Source organism: Erinaceus europaeus, chromosome 20 (assembly GCF_950295315.1).
Source record: "Erinaceus europaeus chromosome 20, mEriEur2.1, whole genome shotgun sequence".
In the NCBI taxonomy this organism is placed as follows: Eukaryota; Metazoa; Chordata; class Mammalia; order Eulipotyphla; family Erinaceidae; genus Erinaceus; species Erinaceus europaeus.
In genome coordinates this window covers 52858212-52878213 of record NC_080181.1, presented here as the reverse complement: position 1 = coordinate 52878213, position 20002 = coordinate 52858212, and the positions used below count along the sequence as shown (strand labels likewise).

Sequence of the window (20002 nt, the reverse complement as noted above, 5' to 3'; positions counted from 1 at the left end):
TTATAGGGTATAGTTCTGCACCATACCCACCACCGAAATTCTGTACCCTCATCGTCCTCACAAAGTCTTAGAGGCAGTAAAAACTTTCTATCTAAAGGCCATGGGTTAATGGCAAACAGGCACCTTGCCAGGGCAAGTTTAAATGATATAAGCTTTCCACAGATAACTTGATAATATCCTTTAGATTTTAGATATTACTAAAATGTACAACCTTCGCCCAGCAAATCCATTTATGTAAGACATAAACATGGGGCCAGGGAGATAGCATAATGGCCATGGCAAAAGACATAAGTGCATGAGGTTCTGAGTTCCCAAATCCAATACCAGACACCACCAGAAGCCAGAGATGAGCAAAGCTGGGGCGGGGCGGGGTGTGGGTGGGTGATTAAAAACCAAGGATACAAAGAAGATAAGTACACAATTGACCATCACAGCACTGTTTATAATGGCAGAAAGAAAGTTAAGGAGGAAAGGGAAGAAAAGAAATATAATCTCAATTTTCAAGTAAAAGAGCAACTAGGGAACTGAGAGTATCAAAACTGGTGAAACACAGCAGTCACTACAGTAAGTATATGTAACTGTGGTCCAGGAGGTGGCTCAGTGGATAAAGCACTGGACTCTCAAGGATGAGGTCCTGAGTTCAATCCCCGGCAGCACATGTACCAGAAAGATGTCTCCTCCTATCTTTCTCATTAATAAATAAATAAAATGTTTTAAAAATGTCAAAATTTTAAAAAAAGTATATGTTACTACATGATATGTCATGGTATAGGCATAAAAGTTTTGTGATGTTTATAGGTGTGTGTATATATATATACAGACTATATACATATATATATATATATACACACACACAGGCGAGCGCACACACACACACACACACACACACACACAGTTGTTGGAAAAGTCATGACACATTTTTGCTTTGGAAAATATAGAAAAGTACATTATGACTTCTCTGACAACCCAATATACATCTATCAATTTTCAAGTTTAGAAAGAAAAAAACTCCAAATTGGAGCAAAACTTGTCTGCGTGCCATCATTTACTCACATGTGTGTATTCTGGTTGCTCAGAGTAAACACTGAACTTCTTGAGGGATTGTGTATTACTGTTATTAATTTTAAAAATATGGCAAAATGTGTCTTTCATGGATCACAAAAAAACATCTGATGGCTTCTAGAATGAGGGACTATATAGTACAAAGTAAACTATAAAAATAAATTTACTGGCAAAGTCAAAGTTACATAAAGTTCTGCCAAAATCACAGCTCACAAAGTATGTCCCTTTCACATAACTACTTATTTTAACTCTTGCTGGGCATGTTCCTGATGCATGCAGAGAAGCACTCAGGCCCTGGAGTCACTGTGTTTCAGTCCTAACACTGCTATGTATAAACTGTGGGACCTGAGCAAGTCCTCCTGCCTCTGTGAACCTTGGTCTCCTCATGCCTAAGTACAACGTAAATGGCAACACACCAATCTCTCAGAGCTGTGGGGGCAAACCAGAAACAACACAACACACAGTACTATGCTTCGCATGTGGGAAGCAGCAATAAATGCTGGCAACTATGGCTATGATCAATGTTGCTATTACATAGTATCAGGAAGCAAAATTGTGACCACTCCAAGGACAGTGCCCGTATCTTATTTTTTTGTTCATCCCTGGGTTACTGACAACCAGTGTGTATGAGACATAGCAGTCATTCAATAAATGCTTCCTGAACGAGGTGGCAGAAGACAATTCAATGGGGTAAATCACATACTGTGTAAGGGGGGAAAAGAAGGGAGGAAGGGAGGGAGGGAGGGAAGGAGGAAGGAAGGAAAGAAGGGAGGAAGGGAGGGAGGGAGGGAGAGAGGAAGGAAAGAAGGGAGGAAAGAAGGAAGGGAGAGGGAGTCGGGCGGTAACCCAGCGGGTTAAGCACAGATGGCACAAAGCGCAAGGACCGGCGTAAGGATCCCAGTTCAAGCCCACGGATTCCCACCTATAGGGGAGTCACTTCACAGGCGGTGAAACAGGTCTGCAGGTGTCTGTCTTTCTCTCCCCATCTCTGTCTTCCTCTCCTCTCTCCATTTCTCTCTGTCCTATCCAACAACAGTAACAATAACTACAGCAATAAAATAACAAGGGCAACAAATGGGAATAAATAAATTAAATATAAAAAAAAAGAAGGGAGAAAAAAAGAGGAAGTAAGAAAGAGGGAGTTGGGCGGTAGCACAGAGGGTTAAACGCAGGTGGCACAAAGCGCAATGACCAACATATGGATGCCAGTTTGAGCCCCCGGCTCCCCACCTGCAGGGGAGTTGCATCACAAGCGATGAAGCAGGTCTGCAGGTGTCTATCTTCCTCTCCCCCTCTCTGTCTTCCCCTCCTCTCTCCATTTCTCTCTGTCCTATCCAACAACGCCGACATCAATAATAATAACTACAATAATAAAAGCAACAAGGGCAACAAAAGGGAATAAATTTTTTTTAAAAAGAAAGAAAAGAAAGGCTCAGTAGTATATCGAATATGTGACACCCTCAGTTCACTGTCCAGTGGTGCATCAAAAAAAAAAAAAGTTTGCTGAATGAACTATACCTTAAAGTTCTGATACTCCTTACATCTCAGTTTCCTTTTCTGATAAAGGAAAAGAAAGGAACAACACTCTGTGCAGAGGTGAGAATTGGTAAACGTAAGTCAACTACTTCAAAAGAGGTATCATCCAGTAAGGTCACAGCTATTCTATTAATCTGTAGTTTCAACATGAAGGTTTCAGGCACTGAGGGCAGAGAGAGAAAATAAATAAACCTCTTCCTCTGAATTTCCTTCAGAGACTGGGTTCTGCGGTGCGTCATAGATGAACCATTACTTTGATTTGAACTTAGGGTAAATTCTGTATTTACGACACACATCCTAGTGTGTTATTCAACTGCTAATCTTTAGTTGGCCGCAAGCACTTCTGGAAAAGCAGCCAAAATAGTACTTTACCACAGACAGGGCTGGAGGGTGGTATTTCAGAGAACCCAGGAGCATAGGACAGAACACGTACAAAACGGGGACCATGGAAGACAGTGGCTCAATTGTTCTTGGGGCTTCATGTGCAAGCTTTTAAGATGATGGTCTGAATTAGGTAGCGTGAGAAACATCAACACTATTCTTATACACACTGCCAAAAGAATTAGTAAGGAAGCACAAAATTTATGAAGGTACTCAATTACCTAAAAAGCATTTTCACCACAGAAATCCAAATAAACAGAATGCATCTAAGAAGAATAGGTTTCCATGGGAGAAAAGAATTGCTGAATTCTAGGGAGGGGAGGTGGAAAAGCCTGCTGACACGAAACCAAACATCATATATAAAGCATAGCATTCTTGGACTGGTGATTAAGAGAAGCACTCTCATCGTATTAAAAAAAAAAAAAAAAAAAAAAAAACTAGGCCCCACATAAGAGAGAAGTTGAAAACTGCACAGATCAGTAATTTGTGCAGCTATGTTTAATTTTCCATGTCTAATTTGACAGAAACCTCAGATTTCATACAAAAGTGCTTAATAAAAGGGTTACGATCCTATTTCTGTAATGGTTCTGTTGAAAGGAAAACAGTCTACTCAGCACTCATCTGCTTTGAGTCAAGCTGTCTGTTCTGTATCTTGGAGACACGTCATGCCACGACTTAAAAAGGAGACATTTCACGGTTATCCACTGGAGTGAAAACACCACTTAAAAATCACTGGGAACAAAAAATAAAGAGTTTGACAATGGCTTTGAATACAACTAAGATAAAAGTAATAATCAGATATTAAAGTGAAACTGAGCAGCTTTTTTAAAATTTTTTTATCACTTATGGATTATGTCTCAATAAAGCCATTGTTCAGATAAAGGGTGTATCCAGAAAAAGGCAAATTTCTGCAGATTCTCCAGAATCTGGGGAGAAGAGATCTCAAGTCAATTCCACTGTTCTACATTGAAGGTTTTAAACTATTATATGTTTCTAATTAGGCAAACAAGCCTGCCGACATTCTACAAACAGCCTGACACGCTCGTGTCGACCATCCCCATGGCATGAAGAAAATGTTGAGCAGGATCCAGTGGTAGAGAGCTACAGTCCTCAAGCACAAGATCCAGGGCAGAGGCCAGGCTGGTGGGGCAGAGTACGGCAGGACTTGCAAAGCTAAGGTCCCAAGCTGGACCCTTGACACTGCAAGTGCCAGCATGATGCTCTACTTCTCTCTCCCTCTCATTAGTAAATAAAAAAATAAAAATAAAAGACAGGCAAGAGACATACACATTTTACAGCCAGTCCTTTCAAAATAAATTTTCTACTTAACAGGTAGGGTGCCTTCTCATCCTCCTAAAAGAATGATTAAGTCACCCAAATTAGAGAGGGCAGGGGAGTTGATGCAGTGACGAAATATGAACTCGGGGTCTCCGCAGCATGCTGGACCCGGCTTTGTTTTGTTTTATCTAGAGAGGAGAAAGACCGGAGAGACACCACAGCACTCCCAGTATCACCCATGATGCTTCCATGACTTGAACCCAGAAGCCCGAATATGGCCAAAGTGAGCTATTTAGTACTGCGTATTAAGACCTGTGTGTCATTCTCATCAGGAAAGATTTTGTTCACTATTTAGTTGTGGGTGTGTACTACTGACATGGTTTTGTCACAAATTCATTCCTCTGTCAATTCAGCTTATTTCCTGAGTAGCAACAAAATACTATGCGCTCTGCACAATGAATACCGGAAGACAGCAATGAACAAAGCAGATAAAAATCTACCCTCCAGGAGCTTAAACTCTAAGAAAAAGGGCAGATGGAAGGCATCTCTCTCCTTACTCCTACCTAGTCAGTGAACAACGGGACAGAAAAATCCTACTGAACAAATAGGAAGGAGGAAATAAGTGTCAGGCCAATACGATAAAATTCACGAGGCAACTAAATGATAAGCCCAAGGTACCTAACCTAAGAAGGAAAACAGAGGGCCGGGCAGTAGCACACCAGGTTAAGCACACATAGTGCAAAGTGCAAGGGCCTGCATAAGGATCTTGGTTCCAGACCCCCGGCTCCCCACCTGCAGGGGGGTCGCTTCATAAGTGGTGAAGCAGGTCTGCAGGTGTCTTTCTTTCTCTCCTGGTCTCTTGTCTTCCTCTCCTCTCTCAATTTCTCTCTCTGTCCTGTCCAACAGCAATAACAGCAGCAACAACAACAACAATGGGAAAATGATGGCCTCCAGAAGCAGTGGATTCTTAGTGTAGGCACTGAGCCCCAACGATGGCCCTGGAGGCAAAAAAAAAAAAAAAAGGAAAAACTGCCTATTGATCATAGCAAAATGCAGTTCTTTCTGTAATTTTCAATACTACCACAGCCAACTAGTAGGAATTTCCAGATAAAGTATCTATCTTGACTAATTAATAAACATAATCTCTCCAAGAAATGGTTACAAACAACTTTCAAGAGTCTCTTTTAGAATAAAGCTATGTCCATCTCAATTCTTCAAAAAATTCATATATAGTATTATTTAAGGTACAATCATGCAACATTCCTTTCCAGATGTCCCTAAGTCTTGGAAAACACTAAAAAGCTTAAACCTGGATACACCCAATGTTATAAAAAAAGATTTAGAAGTCAACTCATGGGGGGGGGGTGGGGGCAAGCAGTAGCACAGTGCATTTAGCACACACGGTCCAAAGTGCAAAGACTGGTGTAGGGATCCCGGTTCAAGCCCGCAGCCCCCCACCTGCAGGGGGGTCACTTCACAAGCAGTAAAGCAGGTCTGCAGGTGTCTATCTTTCTCTCCCCATCTCTGCCTTCCCATCCTCTCTCCATTTCTCTCTGTCCTATCCAACAACAACAGCAATGACAGCAATAATAACAACAACAATGATAAACCACAAGGGCACAAAAAGGGGAAAAAATGGCCTCCAGGAGCAGTGGATTTGTAGTGCAGGCATCAAGCCCCAGCAATAACCCTGCAGGCAAAAAAAAAAAAAAGTCAACTCATTTCATTTTTGAGCTTTCAGATTTTTAAGAAATGAAGGAAAGAGCAAGTGGGTGGGGGAATGCTTCAAAAAAAAAAAAACAGGGAGTCAGGTGGTAGCACAGTGGGTTAAGCGCAGGTGGCGCAAGGCACAAGGGCCGGCTTAAGGATCCCGATTCGAGCCCCCAGCTCCCCACCTGCAGAGGAGTCGCTTCACAGGCGGTGAAGAAGGTCTGCAGGTGTCTATCTTTCTCTCCCCCCCCGCCCGACTGCCTCTCCTCTTTCCATTTCTCTGTCCAATCCAACAATGATGACATCAATAACAACTACAATAACAACAATAAAAAAAGACAACAAGGGCAACAAAACGGAATAAATTAATATTTAAAAAAAAAACAGGGAGTCGGGTGGTAGCTCAGCAGGTTAAGCGCACATGGCACAAAGCGCAAGGACCGGCAGAAGGATCCCAGTTAGAGCCCCCAGCTCCCCACCTGCAGGGGAGTCGCTTCACAATTGGTGAAGCAGGTCTGCAGGTGTCTTCCTCTCCCCCTCTCTGTCTTCCCCTCCTCTCTCCATTTCTCTCTGTCCTATCCAACAAGGACGACATCAATAACAACTACAACAATAAAACAAGGGCAACAAAAGGAATGAATAAATAAATAAATATTTTAAAAAAGAAAAACACCATTTGACAGAAGAAAAGTTCAGGACCATTCCTCTGCGGACCCATTAAAATTAAAGATCCATGATAAAAAACTTAATTAAGTACAATGCCAAGCCTTTGGAATTCTCTTCTCTCCTGCCATCACATACTAGGGTTTCAGAGACTCAAGAGCAGGTCCCCTAATGAAAACAATGATGAAAAGGAACTTGCCTGTCCTGTCTTAGAAAGTCACCCAGACACAATCGTTATCAGGTGGGTCTATTTCATGTTCTGTATCAGAAACAGAGATTATCTGTAGCGTTGTGATGTGGTTGGAAACAACAGTTAAAAAATAAATCATTCCAACCCAAGCAGAAAAAGAAGAAGTCACTGCAACTCTGAAGAATGATCACTGGTGTGGAAATGTCCTTGATCCCACTCCATTTCCCAGAACCTAGGTTTTCTGTCCTCCTCTGGTCACCCCTCTCAGTGAAAAGTGAGTCATTTACATTTGATTGCACAGGACAAAAGAATTTGCCCGGCCAAAGAAAAGAGGTAACCTGTTCGAGGCCACACAGGTTATGTGACAGAGAACACAGCTGAACTCCCAGACTCCTTTCCAACTCCACAGTCTTGCCAAGTGAAAACCATTTTACTGGGGGAGAGGAGATGGAATCAGTGGCAAGTAGGGGGCAGGACATCAGCAAAGGCTCAGGTTATAGTTATTATCTCCAAAACCAGGAGTGCAAAAGAAAGGAGCCTTTCCCAGAAATTAGCATGTGTAACGGCACTGTTCATTTGCCAAAGTCTCTGTGCCAATCACAGCCTGTCCCTCAAAAGCCCCAGAGGTTTAATTAAGGACAGTTCATATTGAAGGGAACACAGAAAAAGAAAAAAAAAAAAAAAACTGGAATACAGCACACTGGCCACCCAGGTCTCTCCTCAGCCACCCCAAAATCTATGTCCTTCTGTCAGTCCACTCCAAGTTCACTCTACCATAGGCCAAATAGCTGTGCTGGTGGACGTGCATGGCTAAGGATCCCATCTGGTCCTTAGTGCCACATATACCAAAGCGGTGCTCTGACTTTCCTCTCCTTCGCATATGAAATAAATTTATATTGGGGAGGGGGGGTTGAGCTGTGAGCTAACTGTGTTCAAAGTTCAAGCTGAGAAAAGATGTTCCTACCACAATAGCACAGCAACTCAGGCAACAGACTTTCATGCTTGAGACACCAGAGGCCCAGGATCTCAATCCTGGTACCACCACAAGCCAGTGCTGAGCAGTGCTCTGGTCAGAGTCCTTCCTGCACAATGGGTAAACCGGTTCCTTCAGACCCACTCCTTACTCACCCCTTCCCAACACTTAGTACTGTTAAAGTGAAGCTGGTCTCTCAACTTGAAACAAAGGTTAACCGTGAACTAATTAAAGGTTCATGAAGCACCTGGAAGCTGTGAAGAGGTGGGCAAGTGTTCACTATTGCCCCAGGGCCACAAAGCTCACATGCATACCACTGGCCACTCCCCCTGCTACTTTCAAGGCACATCATGGAAGCCAAGGATGCCTAAGAATTCTAGGAAAACTTTAAGAGCAGACCACAGTGATTTTCTACTTACAGCCAGAATAAACTGGAAATTTAAGCCGGTTATTTTGGATATAACTATATCAAAGTGAAAAATGTGACTTATAGCATATGTTCTAGAACCAGAGTTGTGTTTAAGAGTCACAGGGTCCTGGGTTAAAATAACAGCCCACTAACCTGTGAGAGACAAAACTAAGGTAACCAAATAATAATAGTCTTCTTGAAAAGCCAGGGGTGGAGCTGGAGAGACAGTTCACCGTGTGCTGTCCTTCCCTTGCCATGCCAGCCAGGTTCAGTTCCAGTACTACTTGGGCACGCTTCAGTGCTGTGGCATGTCTCCCTCTCTCTCTTTTTCTGTCTTTGTCTATCAAAATGGAAAATGGACCAGCTCTATTAAGGGGAAAAACAAAAACAAAAACAAAAACAAAAAAGCAAAGTCAGGGAGTCTACCATGTATCTTCCATGGTTTTTGTAGAGAATTGAGAAAATGCCAGGGAAGTGACTTAGAGTACCTGCCTTGCACACATGCGGCCCTGGATTCAATCCCGGGCACCACAAGAGAGGAACAAAGCATGGAGTCAGAACTTCATGGGTGAGGGAATGGTGCTCTACACCTATCTGTTCATTCTGTCTTTGTCTCATGCTCTCATAAAAGAGAAAAAGAGGGAGTCGGGCGGTGGCGCAGTGGGTTAAGCGCACGTGGCGCAAAGCGCAGGGACCGGCGGAAGGATCCCGGTTCGAGCCCCCGGCTCCCCACCTGCAGGGGAGTCGCTTCACGGGCGGTGAAGCAGGTCTGCAGGTGTCTGTCTTTCTCTCCCCCTCTCTCTCTGTCTTCCCCTCCTCTCTCCATTTCTCTCTGTCCTATCCAACAACAAAGCAACGTCAACAATGGCAATAATGACCGCAACGAGGCTGCAACAACTAGGGCAACAAAAAGGGGGAAAAAAATGGCCTCCAGGAGCGGTGGATTCATGGTGCAGGCACCGAGCCCAGCAAAAACCCTGGAGGGAAAAAAAAAAAAAAAAGAGAGAGAAAGAGCAGGGGGGAGAGAGAGAATGAAAACACCATGCGAGAATAAACACAACGTGCACAGATAGGCACTCTGTGCCTTTCTTCTTACTCTTCTCTCCTTCACTCGCTTCCTTCTTCCCTCCACTGGCTTTGATTTTTAGAAAACACCTTTGAGAATCTGGCCTACCACAACTGCCCCTACAACTAGCAAGTTACTTTAACTACACATTATCCTCGGCTCGAAGCGTCCGTGTAGCACCATTTCGGCAGGAGGGCCCCAGCAAAAGCTCTAGTCGTTCCTGCCCAATGACCCATGTGTAGCCTTAATCCTCAGACACAGAGAGTCCCGCAGTCAGGCCCCAAGGGTTCATATGACCAAATCAACAATGAGAGTTCCACTTCTCAACTCCTGTTCCTTTACCTAAGTAATGTCCAACTGCAGAGTTGCGCCCGGAGTCCCTCTGTATTGAAGCCACTTCTTCAGCACAGGTATCCAAAATGCAAAGACAGGTTCCTCCCGGCTTGCAATGGTGCCTGGACCTCCCGTCTCCCAGCTCACAGGCGCCTTCCCTGCAAGGGCAGGTAGATGGATCCATACAGACACCATTTCAAATCAAACCAGGTGTGCTCAGAGAAGTGGCCCAAGAGTCACAGAAATTATCAGGTTTGTAAAAAGCCCCTGTCACACCCATCACCTTTAGCAGCTGTCACCTGGGGAAAAGGGTACTTGTAACTATCCAGTGCTTGACAGCACAATGCAGATTTACAAGGGAAACAAGACCGTGCTCAGTTCTATTTAGTGGAAGCAATCTGCAATGATTTGTGCCCTCTGAACAGAATGATGCCTGAGCCAGCTTTGTGGGGAGAACATATGTAACTGCTTCCCCAGAGGCTGCACAGGACTTAGCATAACTAGTATTCTCTCACCTGATGCCCAACATGTCGGCTTTCTGGCGGGGTGATCTCCAGGAAAAAGCTTGAATTAGCAACTCAAAGACCACACAGCCCAGTCTCTGAAAATAAGCAGTGTTGGCAACCACACACAAAAGCTCATCACCAAGGAGACGGGCGGTAGCGCAGCAGGTTAAGCGCAGGTGGTACAAAGCGCAAGGACCGGCATAAGGATCCCGGTTCGAGCCCCCGGCTCCCCACCTGCAGGGGGGTCATTTCACAAGCGGTGAAGCAGGTCTGCAGGTGTCTGTCTTTCTCTCCCCCTTTGTCTTTCCCTCCTCTCTCCATTTCTCTGTGTCCTATCCAACAACAACGACATCAATAATAACCACAACAATAAAATAATAAGGACAACAAAAGGGAATAAATAATTTTTTTAAAAAAGCTCATCACCCCAGAAGCTCACTAACTGAATAGACCCCCCAAAAAATAATAAAATCTCCCAGTGGTCTGGGAGATGGTGTAGTGGATAAAGCATTGGACTCTCAAGCAGGAGGTCCTGAGTTCAATCCCCAGCAGTACGTGTACCAGAGTACGTTTGGTTCTTTCTTACTCTCCCTCTAATTTTTTCATTAAGAAATAAATAAAATCTTGGTAGTCGGGCAGTAGCGCAGCGGGTTAAGCGCAGGTGGCGAAAAGTGCAAGGACCGGCATAAGGATCCTGGTTCGAGCCCCCGGCTCCCCACCTGCAGGGGAGTCGCTTCACATACTGTGAAGCAGGTCTGCAGGTATCTATCTTTCTCTCCCCTTCTGTCTTCCCCTCCTCTCTCCATTTCTCTCTGTCCTATCCAACAATGACGACATCAACAACTACAATGATAATAACAACAATAAAAAAAACAAGGGCAACAAAAGGGAATAAATAAATAAAATATTAAAAAAAAAAAAAGAAAAAATGACCACAGGGGACAGTAGGTTTGTTGTGTGCATTACACATCTGTGAGATGAGGACGAAACCCCCCCTTCACATCAAGAAGCACAGGTGTCCGCAGAACTGGACACACAGTAGATTGCACTAACATTTATCACGCTCACCATCACCTTCATCAGAGCCGCTGAACCTGGCCCTGCCTATGAACACTGCTTCCTCCAGTTCCCCTTTATCCCCTCCAGACTCAGACTCCCACCTCAAGCTCTTTGCACTTGATGTCCTCCTCTCTGCTTGGAGATTTCAGAGTTCTGGGTGTTGGTTCCTTCCACTTCCCCCAGCTCTCTGCTCACACAACCCATTTCTTCAGAAAGGCCTCCTCTGATCTGGGTGGTGGCGCACCTCATTGAGCATACATGTTACAGTGTGCAAGGACCCAGGTTCAAGCCCCCAGTCCCCACCTACAGGAGGGAAAGCCTTGCGTCACGAGTGGTGACGCAAGGCTGCAGGTGTCTCTCTGTCTCTTTCCTCTATCCCCCATTCCTCTCAATTTCTGGCTGTTTCTATTCTGTAAATAAAGCTAATTTAAAAAGAAAAAAATGCACACAAAAAAGTGGTGAAGCAGGTCTACAGGTGTCCCTCCTCTCTCAATTTCTCTCTGTCCTATCCAACAATGACAGCAATAACAACAACAATAATAATAAAAACAATGGACAACAAAAGGGAAAAAGTAGCCTTCAGGAGCAGTGGATTTGTAGTGCAGTGTGTGCGTGTGTGTGTGTGTGTGTGTGTGTGTGTGTGTGTGTGTGTGTGTGTGTGTTATATCTGTGACCCGGGTTCAAGTCCTGGCTCTCCACCTGCAGGGAAGATGCTTCATGAGCAGTGAAGCGGGTCTGTAGGTGTCTGTCTTTCTCCCTTTCTCAATTTCTCTGTCCTATCCAAATAATTATAAATTTTAAAAACATGGGGGGAGGGGTGCCAGGTGGTACTATAATTGGTTGAGTGTATACATCACACAGCATAAGAATCCAGGTTCACACCTCTGGTCCCCATCTGCAGGGGGAAAGCTTCATGAGTGGTGAAGCAAGTCTACAGCTGTCTCTCTTTCTCCCTCCCCTCGTAATTTGCTCCTACTATATATATATATATATATATATATATACACACACACACACACACACATATATATATGCCATCAGGAGCAGTAGATGCATAAAAAAGATCAACGGGGGGGGGGGTGGTAGGGCACCAGGTTAAGTGCACATAGTGCAAAACGCAAGGACCAGCTGAGGGATCCTGGTTGGAGCCTCCAGTTCCCCAGCTGCAAGGAGGTCGCTTCACAAACAGTAAAGCAGGTCGCCAGTGTCTAGTCTTTCTCTCCCCCGTCTTCCCCTCCTTTCACAATTTCTCTCTGTCCAATCTAACAGCAGCAGCAGCAACTACAGGGGAAAAAAAAAAAGATGGATGCCAAGAGCAGTGAATTTGTGATGGAGGCAGCGAGCCCAAGTGATAACCTGGAGGGGCAAGCAGATGCTCACTTGACCGTGTGCTAGCACCTAGGTTTATGCCTACCATATGAGAGCACAATGCATAGGGGAAGTTTCACAATCACAGCATGTGGCTGTGCTGTGTTCTTCTCTGCCACTCTCCTTCTGTCCGTCTGTCTGTCTGTCTGGAAGCAAAAATGAGGTGAGAAGAGTCTACCAGGAGCAGTGAAATCATGTAAGCATGAAGTCCTGGGAGGAAAAAAAAAAAAAAAGAAACTTTACAGTATGGTTTTTACTTTTAGACTAACATTTTAATTGTATCCAAGCCAGTAGTCAAACAGTAAAACTCTCAAAATGATATTACACTTGCCCTGTTTATCATCACATGACATATTTACTTCTAGTGGTAAGGATGCTAAGTCTGAGCCATGAAGTGGCCCATCAGCTGGAAGGCTCTGCAGTTAGATGTGTGGCTTTACATGTCCTCTAAGTAGAGATCACCACTACAGAATCATCATAGTTAGCAAGACACTAAACTCCTAGGAGCCAGTGTTCAACAGACATGTTTAGTTGTTTAAACGAATTACATTGTGATACCATTCATTCCTTTTAAAATTTTTTTTATTATCTTTGATAGATACAGCCAAAAATCAAGAGGGAAGGGGGAGATGTAAAGGGATAGAGGCACAAAGACACTTCCAGCCCTGCTTCACCACTCGGAAAGCTTTTCCGCCACAGGTGGGGAGCAGAGGCTTGAACTTGGGTCCTTGCAAATTTTAGTATGTGCACTCAACCAGATGCGCCACCACCTAGCCCTTGATACCCTTAATTCCTAATACCTCAAGAATAACTAGTGATTTTGAGTGGTAGAGGCTACTTTGACAGCCAAATATACATGTATGATCAAAAGTTAAAACTCTGAATGACTGATTTCTAAAAGAAGTGCTTGTGGACTGACATCAATGGTAGACTGCCCACACCTTCATCTTCTCCCCATGTCACAGGAACACACTGAGCCCCGCCATTCCTGGGCTCTGAACACAGCACCGGGGAGGTAAGAGGAGAAAGCGCATCACTGTCCCTGCAGAGATTCCCACATCACAGCATCCCAGCACCAGGCCTGCTGAGCCATCTTCCCAGCAAAGACAGAACAATAACGTGGGTCACCCGTTCACCTTCTGTTGGTGGCCCACTCAACCCACAGGTAAATAAACTCCCTACCACTACCAGCCCCCTCCTCCTCCTCAATCCCCACACTAACAGATCTTTTCTAAACAGTGTGTATTTGGGGGGGGGGGGGGGGTGCTGAGAGTCCAAGTTTGTTCATTAGTTTTGCCAAGAATCTTATTTCTTAAATAACTTAAAGACTGACTAGAACACCTCCAAGGTAACTTTTTACCCCCGTTTAAGAAACGAGTGGAAAGATGAGATTCAAGACACAGAAACATCATGATAAGTCGATGTTCCTAGAACACATCTATTCCATTTGTTACGGTGAATACTCTAATCTGAGCTGATATAACTGAGTTAAGTCGCTGCTTCCTTCCGGAAGTGGCCAACACCTTCGAGAAGTGCTATCATCAAAGAGAAGTGGCTGATTTGTTCAAACCTCTGAATTAACATTCAACTGATTCCCAGCCTGCTTCTATAGTAAGCGAGTTTGAGAAATGCGGTCAGAATCTCCGTCTATTATTAAAGACTAAGGTAAAATCAGGAAGAAAGTTGGAAGTAAGAAGCTCAGATATCCTATGACATGTGTGGAGAACAATCCACCTCTGAGTATTTGCTAAACAATGTGATTGGAGCTCTGGCCTAACAGATTGGGGGTCCTCTGCAGCCCCAATCCAACAGACAAAACTGCTGCTTCCTACTAACGTTCAACTTCATACCTTTAAAAACTGGCATTTAAGATGCAGTTCTCAGAAGAACTTCTATTAAGAAATGGCCAGATGACTTCACTCAGAAGCTGCAAATACCAAGGGGCAGGAGACATGGCTCAGGGATGGAGCACCCACCTCACATGCACAAGACCTGGGCTTCCCTCCTGGTACCGAAACAAGACCAAACAATAAAGACTATTTTATTTAAAAAGGCATCAAAGATATTATCCCAAGGAGGTCAGGAAACTGGTCACCTGGGGGCCAGGTGGTGGCACACCTGGTTAAGCACCCTCAAGGAAACTGGTCACCTGGTAGAGTGCACTCTTTACTGTATTTGAAGATCTGGGTTCCATCCCCAGGTACCACATGGGAGCACTTGCTAGGGGGAAGCTTCAAGAGCCATGGCAGTGCTGCCATGTTTCCACTGTCTTTCTCATTCACCCTCTATCAAACAATCAAGTCTGGAAAATAAATTCTGCCAGAAACAGAGGAACTGTGTGTGTAAGTGTGTGTGCACACATCTATGTGTGTACATACTTTTTTTCACAGCTACAAGGCAGTATGTACCTACTTAATGTCAGGCACACTATGATGCACTTGACAGTTTTTCTTTATTCCTAACAATGTGGCAAACAAAGCCTGTATACCTTAGCAGGACACCCAAGTTCTGAGAGTTAATTAAGTGATACACTTAAGGCTACACAGATCAGCAGTGAGCTATGGGGATCAGGGAATTCAAACTGCACCTAGTACCAATGACTATACAAGCTCCCACACTGTGCTATCTCCCTGGCTAACAGCAGCAGAAGAGGCAGTGCGGTGAGCAGATCTTAATCAATGCAGCGAAACGGGAGAGTGTTTAAATCAGAACTCTGAAATTCACAGTGCACCATTTAAACCTTACTTCTTCTCCAGGAGTAATGAACAGGTTAACAAGAAAAGTCAGACCCCTTTTTAAAGCAAACTAAATTTCATAACGGAGCTTAGCAGCTGTGTGTGCTCCTGCCAGCTCGTGCCAACTCAAATACACACTCAACTGGAGGCTCCTTCCTGGCAAAGGAGGTAGGTACAAAGAGAAATCAGAAGTGAGGCCCCATCTCAGCTTTGAAGGAGTTCACAGCCCAGAGCAGACCACAGCCCATTCATACCACATCCACAGTTGCCATTAGTCAGGCAAACAAATGAAGTGTGAGAAATCCTAAAGCACGAGTATGTATAACATGCTATCACAGCTCGAGAAGGAAAGCAACTGGCCCACTGGTCATGTTATGAGGCAAGGAGTATTTGTTTACACAGTGCCCCTCCCTGACAAGCCCTTCCAACCTCTGTCAACCTCCTTCCCCACAGCCCCCACCAGGCGCACACGGACAATCACACAAGCAAGAAACACCTCAGACCAGGTTTGTCACTCCTGAAATTGACCTTATCTATTCAACTTCAAAAAACAATGCTTGTGCCTTAAAGATGTCTTTCCTCTTTCCCCCCCTCCCCTTTCTTTTTTCCTTTTAAGCTTTATGAGGAAAATCAATTTTTCAAAAAAAAAGGAGACCAACCCAAACAGAGACACCTAAGGACTCTTCTGGACACTACTTACTTGGCAGGTGAAATCAAAGCAAACCAACACTCACGGGGTGTCTCAAATGTTCCTTTTTTAATTTAGCAGATGGCAAAGGGATCTAACAATTAATACCAACATATTCTGGTCATTTTGTTCCAAAAGACTCCAACAGAACTTTAAGCTAGTTCCCGGGGGAAGGGGGTGTGGTGGGGGTGTAGATTTAAACAGAAAGAGCATAAGCGAAGAAAGCGAATTCAGAACTCTGTCTAATATATGGCTACACCTCAAACCTGACAACAAGGCTTGCAGCAAAAGCAGACAGCAAATCCCCAGGAGACCAGGGTGCAACACCAAGAACTCAGCACTGATTTATTTCAGCTGATTCTAATTCCTTTGCAAACTTGCAAAAAAAAAAAAAAAAGCTTTTTCAAAGAACTCTCCCGTTTGTCCTGCTGAGGGCACCGAAAGGTTTAAAAGAGGGGAAAAAAAAAAAAAAAAACAGGAATAAGCTTCTTCTAAAAATGAATCGAGGTAGGAGGGGGAGTAATAGAAGCGCACAGCTTCCCCCCCCCCCCTTGGTTCTATTCGCCCGGGGTTCCAAGAAAACAAACAGGAGACAAGAAAGAGAGAGAGAGAAAGAAAGAGAGAAAGAAAAAAAGAGAGAAAGCTGCCTTTCCTTTCTCCTAATGAAAAGGAAAACTTTGGAAGTTTTCATTCCACTACAAAAAAAAAAGAAAGAAAGAAAAATCTTCCCGCACTCATTGAGGCTGCAAATCAACAAAGCCTGTATGTCGTATTTACCAGAAACACAAAACCAGAACGTTTCGTCCGCGATCCGAGTGGGGATGCACTTGACCTCGGGGGGGAGGGGGGGGCGCGGGGCCCGCCGGCAGGTCCCCGGGAATTGCACGCCCCCTCCCGGGAGGACACCCCCGGAGGCTGTTTACCGCCCGCGGCGCCCCGGGAAGCCGCTCCCTCGCGCCCAGGGATGGGGCGGACTCGGCGCACCCGGCACCCTGCGAGGGCGCCCCCGGGTGGGGTCCGGGCCCCCGCGTGCCTGCGCGCCCCCCCACCCGGATCTCCGCGGAGGGCCCCGCGTCCCCCGGGAAGGCGCGCGGCGGCCACGGAGGAGACAATGCAGGACGGGGGAGCAGCCGAGAGGGACCCCCGCCGCCCCGCCGCCCCGCCGCCCCGCGCCCCGGCCTCCTGCCCGCGCCCCCAAACTTCCCCCCAACTCCAGCAACTAAGTTGCGCTCTCACCGTGCGGCGCCGGGGGCTCCCCCGCGGGCCGAGCCGGAGCAGCGCCGCGCCTGGGCCGCGGACAAGGACAATGGGCGGCCGCTCCCCCGGCGGCTGAGACGGCGGCGGCGGCGGCCGAGGCGGGCTCGAAGGCTCCAGGGAGCGAGGGCGCTACGCCGCCGCGGCTCGGGCTCCGCGCTGACCCTGCACACAGCCAGCGCGCCCGCGCATGCGCCGCCGGGCCTCTGCGAGGGGCGGGGTAGCGGGTGGGCGGGAGCGCCGGGACGCCCTCCGGTGAATAAGCGCGGGGCCCCCGGCTGCCCGCTGCCATTGCTCGCAGAGCTGCTCATCGAGCTCCGGCTGGCCAATAGGAAGCGGTCTGGGCGGTGCGCTCTGGTTGCTAAGGGAGGCTGTGGGTGAGAGCAGCTGCTGCGCCGCGGAGCTGTGATCAAAGCCCGGTGGCTGGCAGAGGCTGCTCGGGGGAATGCCCACCGCCGGCTCCTCCAGGTCCGCCGCCCTTCCTTCTCGCACCCGGGCACACCTGAGCGCTACACAGGAACTGGAGGGCATACTCCTCTATGCCCTGCTTCCTGAAATCACAAAGTGGAGTTTGGTTTGCTCTGTGCCTGGGAGAATATCTTTTGCTAGGGATTCAACAAGTGTTTAGGTGGGAATTGTAGATGGACAGAGGGACGGACTGGTGAATGAATGAACAGACGGATGGATGCAATGGACGAACAGAGAGGCCTGACTCGACGAACAGTCGGATTCATGGAAGTGGATGAGAGGACAGGTAAATGGGCTGAGGGGTGCGTGGATGAATGGACAATGGACACTAATGGACAGCGGAACGGAGGGGTGAGTGGACAGATGAATGGGTGGGTGGATGGGTGGGTGGATGGATGGATGGATGGATGGGCAAACAGAAGGATAACTGGCTGCATGACTAGACTAACAATCAGATGGCGAGGTCTTTGTCAGTACCAGGGTTGTGACAGTACTTGCAAGAACAGATTGGTTACCCTGCCACCACAAAACCCTTACAGTCTCCGAGTTGTGGAGGACTTCAGAAAGTTTCCGGTGGCTTTCGGAAAATAAAGGTGGTCCGCTAGTACACAAAGAAATGTCACCTTGGTAGTTGTGTGTCTGGTGTCCTGTATAATGGGGGGGGCTTGCCCATCCTAGCATTCCACTATTTCACTGATAGTTTTTCTCAGGTCAAGTAGGAAAACTGTCTTTAAAAATTAAGTAACAGGTGAGTTTGTGGGTAGTTTTACCCAAATTGTCAGTAGAGGGTATAGACTTTATGAAGAAATAAATATAAATAAAAGGAATAAACCAATGGGTATGAACAACAGAACTAAAGTTACTTGACGGGAGGGAAGAGTAGGAAAGAAGCTGGGAGAGGTTTAAAAAATTAAAACAGCATAAAAAAATAAACACATTGCTACAAGTTAAAAATAAAATACAGGAGGTTGGGCGGTAGTGCAGCGGGTTAAGCGCACTTGGCATGAAGATGAAGCGCAAGGACCTGCATAAGGATCCGGGTTAGAGGCCCGGTCCCCCCACCTGCAGGGCGGTCACTTCACGAGCTGTGAAAGGGGTCTGCAGGTGTCTGTCTTTCTCTCCCCTCTCTGCCTTCCCCTCCTCTCTCCATTTCTCTCTGTCCTACCCAACAACAATGACAGCAATAACAACAATAATAACCACAACAATGATAAAACAACAAGAGCAACAAAAGGAAAAAAATGGCCTCCAGGATCAGTGGATTCGTGCTACAGCCACTGAGCCCCAGCAATAACCCTGGAGGCAAATAAATAAATAAATATAAAAATAAAATACAAAGGGCCAGGCAGTGTCACACCTAATTAAACACACAGGTTACCATGCATGAGTTTGAGCACCAGCTCCCCACCTGCAAGGGGAAAACTTCATGAGTGGCAAAACAGTGCTACAGGTGTCGGTCTCTCTCCCACTCTATCTCACCCTCCCCTCTCAGTTTCCCTCAATCCTATCAAATAAAGAAAAAAAAATTTAATGGCCACCAGGAATGGTTAATTAACTGTGCAGACACCAAGCCCCTGAAATAACCCTGATAGCAATAATAATAATAACATAAAATTCTGGTTTGAGTAAATTTTTTAATTAGCCTATCTACATTTATTTATTACTACCAGAATCATCAGTGCACGGTGCCACCATTCTTGGTGGCTTTTTTTTTTTTTCATAGAGTGAGAAGCAGAGAAAAAGAGAGAGGGAGAGATACAGGGGAGAGATACTTGCAGCACTGTTCCACTGTTCCTGAAACTTCCTCTGCCAGTTGGGGACCCAGGGCTTACACCACAGCCCTGGTGGATGGTAATGTGTGTGCTCTACCACCCTGCAAGTGAGCCTTTTTAAAGGCAATGTTGAGTAAAAAATAATTATTAAATAAATGTGCTTTGTTGTGCTGATTGGGGCTTCATTGGTGATGCTGGGCTGATGTTTTCAGATGAGGTAACAGGAGAGACTTGTGAGATAGATTCTGATAATGCAGCATCAAATCTTCCCAAGAATGGAGGGGGCCAGATGAAAAGCTGGTGTGCATGTGTGATAAACAGTTGACCAGTTTGCTGCCTGGTCAGCAGTCTTGCTGGCCCAAGACTTACTTTCTTTCTTTCTTTCTTTCTTTCTTTCTTTCTTTCTTTCTTTATTGCATCCAGGGTTATCACTGGGGCTGGGTGCCTGCACTGCTCTTAATGGCCATCTTTATTTTTTTTCCATTGTTGTTGCTGCTGTTGCTGTTATTGGATAGGATCGAAAACTTGAGAGAGGATGGGGAAGACAGAGA

The 20002-nt window shown here is 45.8% G+C and overlaps 1 protein-coding gene across 9 annotated transcripts in view; it reads right to left on the bottom strand.

The window, feature by feature from the left end:
* Nucleotides 1-17416, bottom strand: part of AKAP13 (A-kinase anchoring protein 13) — a 323919-nt gene extending 306503 nt beyond the window's left edge. For all 9 annotated transcript variants that reach the window (XR_009546608.1, XM_060179361.1, XM_060179364.1 and 6 more), the window contains exon 1: nt 17194-17416. The gene's annotated coding sequence lies outside the window, so the exon portion shown is untranslated. The remainder of the gene's footprint in view (nt 1-17193) is intronic.
* Between the last annotated feature and the right edge of the window lie 2586 nt (nt 17417-20002).